Raw genomic sequence first — 10,521 nt, 5'->3', positions numbered from 1 at the left:
TTTAACGAGGTTAGAAAACAAGTTTGATATCAAAACAAAGGGTTTTGATCCCCAAGAATAGTTTGGTTACAAAATACGTAAGAATACGCATTTTGACCAAAACTATAACTCGTCACTATGCCAAAATAACGTGGTAATCAGTAGGTATAGTCACAAGGGACTATAACCATCATGATTACACTCACGTTGCGAAGTTAGAACGAACTTCGTGTTGACCATAAACTGGTCAAAGTTGAAAGTCAAACACTTGTTTGACTTTCACACTTAAAACGCGTAAAAGAACGAAAGAATACTTACAAGAAGTCCAAGCAATCGGGTTTTGATCTTAAATTCTCAGGTATGAAGTGCAAGGACTCCAACTTAGAGAATTTGGGTAGATCAAATGTGAGTTTGGGTTGTGAACTTGGGGGTATTTATAGATTTCGGGTGACCGTTAAGATCGTTTATCGAAAAATGTGCTTTGACCTAAGCCGTACACATGCACCCCCTGATTTCTAAAACCATGGGCACCCCTAACTGAGCCCATAGATTGCCCAAATCCATTTGCAAGTGTGTGGAATAGCTGGAACAAGCTGTAAAACAGATTCTGCAGATCTGATGATCTGTCGTGGCCCGCGTAGAAGCCAAGGTCGATAATGAAGTTACAGTGTAGGGAACTTAAAATATGCTCAAAAATATGTCGGATGTCGGTTCATTTGGCCGTACGATCACGTTATTCGCTTAATTACGACGAAACACGAACGGACGCGAAAAACGATCCAAATTACGCGACGAATGGAATTTTCTCATGCCAACCACTAAAATAATATATTTTAATGATTACATAAATTTTTGGATGTCTGGAAGTATTCAGAACGTAAGATATGCGCGAAAATGCGAACTTATGCACTTTTTGACGCTTTTAGTCATTGAATGACCAAAAAGTTTATTTTGGCATACCGAACCCCTCAAAGCCTATTTCTAAGCCATATAAAGGATATTTATGGTATGTTTAACTTATGATCATGTTTTGGAATGTCCGTTACACTACGAATCGGCATACTTTCGCAGCTTGTCGAATTTAGTCCCTGTAGCGAATAAACTTGTTTTTGCCATACCAAAGCCTTCAAAACTTATTTCTAAGTTATGTAAAGGTTATTTAAGGAATTTTAAGCATATATTGTTGTTCCGGAGTGTTTGTTGCATTAAACTGATTATGTTTACGCACCAGTTTGCGTATAACTCTCCAGAAAGTGATATAGAGTTTGAATTTGAACAAAAATCAAAATATGCAAAATGTCAAACATAAAAAAACAAATATTGGGATCAAATAACATTGTTTTATTGATAACTGAACTGTTTACAATGATTACAAGCACATGTGTCACAATAAAGGGCGAGATGGGTTTAACAGGTGATGCGAACGGGTCAAGGCAAGCAGATGAAGTGGGAAGCTGACTGCCCATATCAACTTATCCACCGCACTTAACATCCGCACGGTTCGACCAAAAGATGACACGTGTAATACCCAAATACCATAAAAATTTTCCAAAAAAATATTAGGACTCGAACATGGGTCTAAACACAAACAAACAACCACCCAAACCACTATGCCATGACTAAACATTCAATATGTAAACATAGAACAATACATATAAACAATTCCAAAAACGGCCAAATAATTAAAAAAACATTGCACGACCACGTGTCCAGGCACTATTCATTATGTTTCTTATTATTAAAGTATATTAAGTATTTCCCCGTGTAGGACTAAATACTGAAACAAATCCATCATCTAATGAGGCTTCAGTTCTAGAACCATGACGAAATATATTAGCGGAGAATATTTGAAGGATACACAAGACCACTGTTGTTAGTAAAACCGGAAGAAATTTCACCGGTACTTGAGTACGGGTTTATCGATTCTTCATAAAGGTCACTTTCTTGGCCCTCAGCATTTAACAAGTTTGAATTCTCTTCATCACCATGTCGAGTCACCCATGGATGTTGAGTAAACTTACGTAACCCTTCAATATGAATCGTTACTTCTTTCATTGTTGGTCGCTCATCGGCTGTGAGACTAAGGCATCTTTTCACAAGCGCGCCAATTTGTTGAAGTTGCTCTAGGGTGCCCTCCCTTACAACTCTAGGTTCCAGAATCTGAAACAAACGGTCTTCTTTTAGAGACATAATGAAATGAGCCGCTAAATTTCGTTCTTCTTCCGTCCGTTCCATACACAATGGCTTCTTCCCAGTTAAAAGCTCAGCAAGTACCACTCCAAAGCTGTAAACATCACTCTTTTCTGTTAACTGACTAGTGTGAAAGTACTCAGGATCTAAGTACCCCAATGTTCCTTGAACTAGCGTGGTTACTTGTGTTTGATCGAGTGGGACTAATCTTGAAGCCCCAAAATCCGCCATCTTTGTGGTGTAATTATCATCTAATAAAATGTTTGCCGATTTCACATCTCTATGGATCACAGGGGTTGATGTAGCGGAATGAAGGTACGATAGTGCACCAGCGGCTTCCGCTGCTACTCTTAGACGATTCTCCCATGATAACCAAGTCATGAATATGATTAAAAAGAGTTCCGTTAGATACATACTCGTATACCAATAATGGAACCTCGGTCTCTAAACAGCATCCCAAAAGCTTCACCACATTCCGATGGTTAACTTTTGTCAAGATAATCACTTCATTGATGAATAATTCGATTTGGGTTTCATCCACAACTCGTGATTTCTTGATTGCAACGACTCGATGACCAGTCAGAATGCCTTTGTATACAATCCCGTAACCACCACGGCCCATGATCCGGTCTTCTGCGTAATTGTTGGTGGCTTTTTCTAACTCTAGGGCAGTGAAGACCTTTGTTGAATCGACGTTTCCTTCGTTGTTTGTAATACGTTGTTTGAGTAGCAAGCCACCGTTTTGTTGAAAAAACTTCTCTCTGAGCTTAACAAGGTTCCTTTACTTGATGACAAAGTAGAGCCACGTTATTCCTACTAAAATGGCCAAGAAACCAAACCCCGTACCTGCATGTTACCACATAAATTAAATGAAATCAGAATTAGATTTCCCGACGCGGAATGGTTCAACAATCGTTCATTTCGGGTTCCATGTCAACATTTCACATATTTATTTTATATTTCTCTATTAGAAAAACTACTATATTACTCACAAAAGTTGTCAATAACTCGCCAAAAATAAAAATAAAAACTAAAATATAACCGATGTTGATGTCGATCGTCTGTGATATCTTTCGTTATGGACCTTTTTTCTTGTACTTATAGATAGATTGTGTGTTGTTTTTAGACCAATATATTCATGCCCATAGAAGTATCTGATAGAATATATTTTTTTGATTTATTGTTTAAAATTGTCTTTATTATAATCAAGATATATCATTTGATTATGTTTTCTTAATAATTATATCCATTTTATATAAATATTTATATATAGATAGATATAGACATAGATGATCAGAGCCGTTCCAACGTTTTTGGAGACCCTAAGCGAACTACAAAGTCAGGGCCCTATTGAATTGGTACAAAGGAATTGAGATTGAGATTTGAGACATTGAATAATCATAGCAATGATTTTTCCTAATCTTGGCCCTAAATTTCGCTCAATCCGCAATCAGTTTCACATTTGTTACTCAAAAGACGCCGCAAGTAACGAGGGTTGATGTGTTGTGTGAGTGGACAATGAAGACTCCTATGCAAATCCTAAATCTTGGGCCTAGAAACGTTGTTTAAATGACAAAAAACAAGTCTAATATATGAAAGGAAATAAAATTAGAGGCCCTTGTTTTTTGGTGGCCCTAGGCCTTAGCCTAGATTGATAAGCTTACGGGCCGGCTCTGTAGATGATTAATAATGCAAAATGCATAATATCTTATGAGATTTTCATTATTCTATAACAACCTCTCACGATGAAGGTTTTACTAACGTTGTTCCGTACCCTTCCCCGACATAATACCAACGTTCCCTACTAGGATGAACTGATACATTTGTCAGCAAGTGACACCCTCTAATTTTAACTATTTTCATACCATTCCTTTTTCTCAAATTTCAAGTTTGTAATCGGTGGAAACCATATGTCCATATATAATAGAAACATATTTCGACTTGATACTAGTTTTCCTAAAACAGTACTTGTTAGATTCTTGTTCTGTAATTTACGTATCAGTTATTAAAAGCATATAATTACCAAGATTCTTATATGAACTGTATTACATGATATGTATGATAAATTAATTAAAGATATCGGACTTTTACTCCTAATTAGTTCAATTTATGAAAGTAAAGGGGGTGATGTGAACCGTAAAGTGCTAAAGAGATGGTTCAATTTAGAGTAAATTTTACAAAAAAAATGGTATGATTTTTTCAAAAGTGTCGATCTCGACCTTAAAAAGTAAACTTATATAGTAATAATAGTAATAATGTTCTCACAGTTTATTATGCTTTTTATTTATTTTTCTTTTATGTAATAGTTCAACATTTTCACAGATAAAATATTTAATAAATATTAATGTATTTTATATTACATGTCTTTTAATATATCTTCGTTTTGTGTTCATGCATATTTGTTTGTTTTCGTTACCTAAAATTAACGAACGAACACGAACCCTTTCAGTTCCTTAATGAACGAACACAAACAAAAATTCTCGTTTGGTAAATGTTCATGAATAGCTCGTAAACATGTTTATTTCCTTAACAAACGAACAAGAACAAGGTATTGTTCGTGTTCGTTTGTAGCCCTAACCACATATACCAAATTTTGTAAATTACTCTTTAATTATTTTACGAGTATGTTTATCATTTTTAGTAGCATGTTTATCGAGTCATTTGAACTACTAGATGTTAGGAATTTGAGTGTTAGTATGTTAAGCTTTTGTTTAGTTTAAATAGTGTCATTGTGAACCGTATTTGGCGTGCTTGAGATTTTTATTTGACTAAAATAAAAGTGTATTGTTCATATCTAGTGTTTTTGGTTCAGTTTTGAGCTTGTGTGGTACGATCACACGACATATGTGGTGCGATCTGAAAGGAAAGCAAGAGAAGAAGGTTCCTATGTGGAAGACGAACTTGTGTAGTTCGATCTGAGAAGATAGCAAGGTAGGCTAAGGGGAGGAGCTGGTGAGAAGCAAGAACTGAGTAGCAAGTACAAAGTGGAATTACAAGGGATACTGTTGGACTAATTCTGATAAGAAAAAATGAGGAGATAAAGAGATTGAGTTAAAGTTTGAATTTGAATAGTTTGGTTTATTGGGGTTAGGTCTATCTAGGGATGGTTGATTTTGTTATCAAGTTTAGTTTATTCAATAAAAAGAGTCGAAGTTTGACGTGTGGTTCGTGTGTGTTTACTATCTGGGCCAATATATTAAAATCAACTTACCTAAAGAGAACTTTATAACAGGAAACTCTGAATTTTTCTTCGTACAACCACGCCCGCTTTTCAGGCCGTCTCCAACGTACCCATCTTGACAACTACACGTATAATTGCCAGGCGTATTCGTACAAACCCCGTCACAAAGATTATTAGGATCCTCACATTCATTGATATCTGAAAGTCATATAGTATACAGTTAGTCTAGTTACTTATGGTGTTTAATACTGAAATCTTAATTGGATGACAAAAATAACAAAACTAACCTTGGCAACCTGGCTCTAGATAAGGCTGACCCTGATAACCATTATTGCAAATGCATCTATATCCTGGAACTCCAGTATCCGAATCAACACACTCGCTATTCGCTTGACAAGCCAACATACCAGCACTTCTAGCCTCGCTACAGCTCAAGTTCCCGACCACCCAATCAACCAACATAGGAACGCTAGCCATGGTCCGGTTCCTGAAATTGGGGTCCATAAAATCCGACACCCCATTAAACGTAAACCGTTCTTTCTCACCCAAAAACGAGTAGGTACAAGGATCAAAAGACCAGATTTTTGTGTGGTTGCTATTTGTCATACTACCGACAGAAGTGTCGTAATACTTGAGTGCCTTTGGGATCGACGTTTGGCAGCACCCGACACCCGAACATGACCCATTGACCACTTCCTCAGGTTTTGAACACAGTGCAATGCAGCCACTAGTGAAGTTTGCTTGTAGAGGGCCTAAGAATAAGGCGAAGTCATCACACCCAATTAAATTGAACTGATTCTTTTGTGAAAATGAAAAAGGTGATGTCCAGCCAAGACTTGTGCTGACCGGATTGTCTTCGGTGATGTTTCCGAATGGATCATAACATTGGCTTGCAACTTTGTTGGCTAACCGGAAAGTGTAATCCGTGAATTCCAGGAGTTGGAGACGGCCAATTTGGGTTCTCGGAGGATTAAAACTAGTGTTGCATGTGATTTCGAACCATTCGCCTAGAAAGCAACCTGGACCGATCCCGAAAGGGTATGGAATAGTTACGTTTCCACACTGGCTTTGGCAGCCGGGTTTGGCTACGTTAATGGCTTTTGTGATGGTGATCACATCCCCGGCGGTGGTTGATTGAGAACTAGAGTGTGTGATTGCTAGCATAATCAAGAACAAAAATAAATCAATGTTTCTTGTGAAGTTCATGGTGGTTGATGAAATGAAGAATGATCTTTTGCAGTTGTAGGAAAATGGGTTTTAGTTTGTATATGTTATTCTTAGTTTTAATTAATTAATGCTTGGCAATTTGTCAAGTTGTTGCATATTTTATTTGGCTGAAACTATTTGGACACCCTCCCTGCCTATTTTCATACTTTTTGTGCCCTAGACGCCTCGTATATGGCTATACGAGGCGTCTAAGCACTGAATTCAAGGGGTTCTCAGAGGGTGTCAGGCACAATGTTTAAGAAACCATATACGAAGAGTACACCCTTATACGAGGCGTCTTAAGCGGGGTGTTTTTTGGCTGAAATAAGGGGTGTTTTGGTGGGTTTTGGTATGGTTTATAGTTTTTGAAGATGTGTTTTTTGGTTGAAAATTTTTTTGGTTTTAAAAAAAGTTTTGTTTTTTTTGTTTTTTACACTATAAAAAAAGTTATTGTTTTTTAAAAATCAACTATTTTAAAAAAAGTTATTGTTTTTTACACTATATTATATCGATTAAATATTATAATGTTTTTAACATTTTACTTTTTTAATATTATTCTTCCGACTAAAATTTTATCTCGTTCAAATATTGTTTCCGTATTATATTCAGGGGATATATTGTTTCCGTATTATATTCAAAACATATTTTGTTTCCGTATTATCTCAATTTAAGACAACAATCATTAAGTAACCGAATAACTGAAAACAAACATAAAATATGACATATATAAGATAACTTTGTACATCTATAAAAAAATATATAAGATAAGTTTGTACATTCATAATCAAAATAAAAACAACAACATGTCTATGCATCCAAATCCGAATCCGAATCCTGATGCTACTGCTGCTGCGACTTCTGCTGCTGCTGCTGCTGCTGATGTGGTGCTCGAGCCGGTGGAAGCGGTATCGGGGGTAATCCCTCTCTCTCTCGTCTATCCTGCTCGGCCCGTACCAGCCAACCTACCAAATCGGTGAGCCTATCAAGCTCGGCTCGTACATCCGGATGTAGCGCAGCTCCTGGGGCATGACCTGGAATAACGTGACGTGGAAACTGAGGCGCACCAAGAGGTGGCGCTGGCTGTGGCACCGCTGCACTGTCTACATCCTCCGGAGGGTCCTCCACGGGCACTGCATCAGTAGGATCTGCAGGAGGATGAACGGCCTCGAAATGCTCTGGTAGGGGCTCCTCTGTCCATACGCCCCCTTCGCAGTTTTTAAACCGCGGGCCAACGGGGAACCTCTTGATTACCTTCATCCCCCACAGTGATTGAAAACCCATCCGCGTCGGCATGATTGCCGGCGTCCATAGATGTGGGTCCTAGTGTGGTACGAGGCCCAATGAACGAGCAATGACGGTCACGTACGCCCCGCCATACAAAAATCCGAGCTCCTGCCGGTGATGGGCGGAGGCGTAGTACTGGGCTAGACCGTGTGCTAGCGCACACGGCCTCCTATACAACAAACAATAAAGGAAAAAAAGATCCGTGGTCGTACACCACTTACGGCTGTAGCCGCGCGCTTAAATAGAAGTAGCGAGCAAATGGTGCACATACCTGCAGATAGTGTTAGCGAAATACATAAACAGAGATTAATAAACAATGCATATAATCACAATAATTTCCATAATAAACGTACATACCAGTACAGTGGGTCCCTAACAAACGATACCCTCCCCTTCGACTTGTCGTGATCCTAATGATTCACCCCCACAATCACCTGCCAAAACCCTACAAGAGTGGGTTTGTTAACCACCACTAGCCCCGCTATGTAAATCTCAGTCTCGATCTCCCCCTGCATGTATAAACCACAATGCACCGCAAACTCTGCTAGCGTCATCGAACGCATAACGCTAGCAAGCCTGAAAGAAACCTCAGGCGGAGGGGGAGCACCTGGGTGCGGAAGCGGCACTGGGACCCCAGGAGGGTGAAATGTGAATGACGAAAGGAACTCGACCATCAGCTCCCTGTAGGTCGGCGTGGGCGCCAAATCAAAAAGACGATGCCACGGCGAATCGAAAGGTATAAACCGACGCACTCTCGGCGTCTCAGCAATCCCATCTATCGCATCCCAGTCGATCGCTGCATGCGATCCAATGTGCATCCTCCTAAGCTTCTGGCAATGACGGGCGGCATCGGTGCCGTCGGGAAACTCTAAATACGGATGCCCATGCAGCGAATCCGCAGGCGGCCACCGTCTCCGTCGTGGACCCTGCTGAACCCGCTCTACGTGAATGTCATCGACTTGAAGCGGATCGTCCTCCATAATCAACCTGCAAATAAATACCGTATACGTATAAAAACAATAATAAATAAATAAATAAATAAATAAATAATAATAATAATAATAATAATAATAATAATAATAACAATAATAATAATAACAATATTAACAATAATATTAATAACATTAATAATAATAATATTAATAATAATAATAATTAATAAATAATAATAACATTTATAATAATAATAACATTAATAATAATAATATTAATAATAATATTAATAATAATTAATAAATAATAATAATATTTATAATAATAACATTAATAATAATAATATTAATAATAATAATAATATTATTAAAAATAATAATAATAACAATAATAATAATAAATAAATAAATAATAAGAACAATAATAATAATAATAATAACAATAATAATAAAAATAATAATAATAATTAATAAATAATAATAATATTTATAATAATAATAATTAATAAATGATAATAATAATAATAATAATAATAATATTAACAATAATAATAATAACAAGAATGATAAAAATAATAATAATATTAATAATGACAATATTAAAAACAATAATAAATAATAATAATAATAATATTAATAATAATAATAATAATAATAAGAATTAATAATAATAATGAATAAAAAATATTAATAATAATAATAATAACAATAATAATAACATTACTAAAAAAAAAAATTCAGAGCCTCGTATAGCCCTCGTATCCTGTTCTAGTGCTTCATCTTCAACATTTGATTTAAACCCCCAAAACCCAACAAAAACCAAATTTCAGGGCAAACCTACGGTCTAAAGGCAAAAACGAGGCAAAAATACTAAACTACGGGACGAAATACGTACCAGTGATGCTTCAAATCTTCAAAAATACGGTCGAAATACGTACGAGGCGTATAGGTGAGTCTGCTCCGTATATGTGTGTTTTTTTTGTTTGGGGGTGATAACCAGTGTCGTCTAGGCCCCCCAGTCTTATACGAGGCATAGACGACTCGTACAGACCTATACGAGTCGTCTAGGCTTTTTATTAAATGACTATTTTGCCCCTGTATAGCCCACAATATAGGCATTTTTCAGGGGCAAAATGGTAATTAACCAAACCAAAAAAATATTTCTGGAGTGGTTAATTACCATTTTGCCCCTGAATAATGCCTATACTGGGGGTTTTACAGGGGCAAAATGGTCATTTAATAAACATTTTTTAATAATTAAAAAAGGAAAAAGTGTAAAAGTTGCCGCCTCAGTTGTATGACTCGTACAGACCTATACGAGTCGTCTAGGTTGTTAAATTACCTTTAAGCCCCTGTTAAAGGGCTATATTGGGGACTTTCAGGGTTATATTAGTAATTAACATAAAATATTTTCAAAATTCAAATTAAAAAAAAAAAGAATTGTTGCCGCCCAAATAGACTACACGTATAGGTCTATACGAATCGTCCTTTTTCAAAAAAATCAAATTTTGATATTCAAATTTTCAAAAACCCGCTCAAATAGACGACCCGTATAGCTCTATACGAGGCGTCTGGTGAAAGTAGAATGATTTTTTAGCCCATGAAATAAGCCTAGATTGGGGGCATATCAGGGGCTAAATGGTCTTTTGGTCAATCATATACGACCAGTCTAGCTCTATACGAGTCGTATATTTGTATTTTTTTTTATAAAAATGTTATTAACCTGTTTTAATGAATTCTAATTATAGA

General features: G+C 36.7%; 1 pseudogene; it reads right to left on the bottom strand.

Annotated features, from left to right (window-relative positions):
* Positions 1-1,812: 1,812 nt before the first annotated feature.
* On the bottom strand, positions 1,813-7,849 carry LOC110919276 (annotated as a pseudogene).
* Positions 7,850-10,521: the final 2,672 nt, after the last annotated feature.

This window comes from Helianthus annuus, chromosome 16 (genome assembly GCF_002127325.2).
Source record: "Helianthus annuus cultivar XRQ/B chromosome 16, HanXRQr2.0-SUNRISE, whole genome shotgun sequence".
NCBI classification, from domain to species: Eukaryota; Viridiplantae; Streptophyta; class Magnoliopsida; order Asterales; family Asteraceae; genus Helianthus; species Helianthus annuus.
The sequence above is the reverse complement of the archived record's forward strand: the minus strand, read 5'-3'. Positions and strand labels throughout refer to the sequence as shown.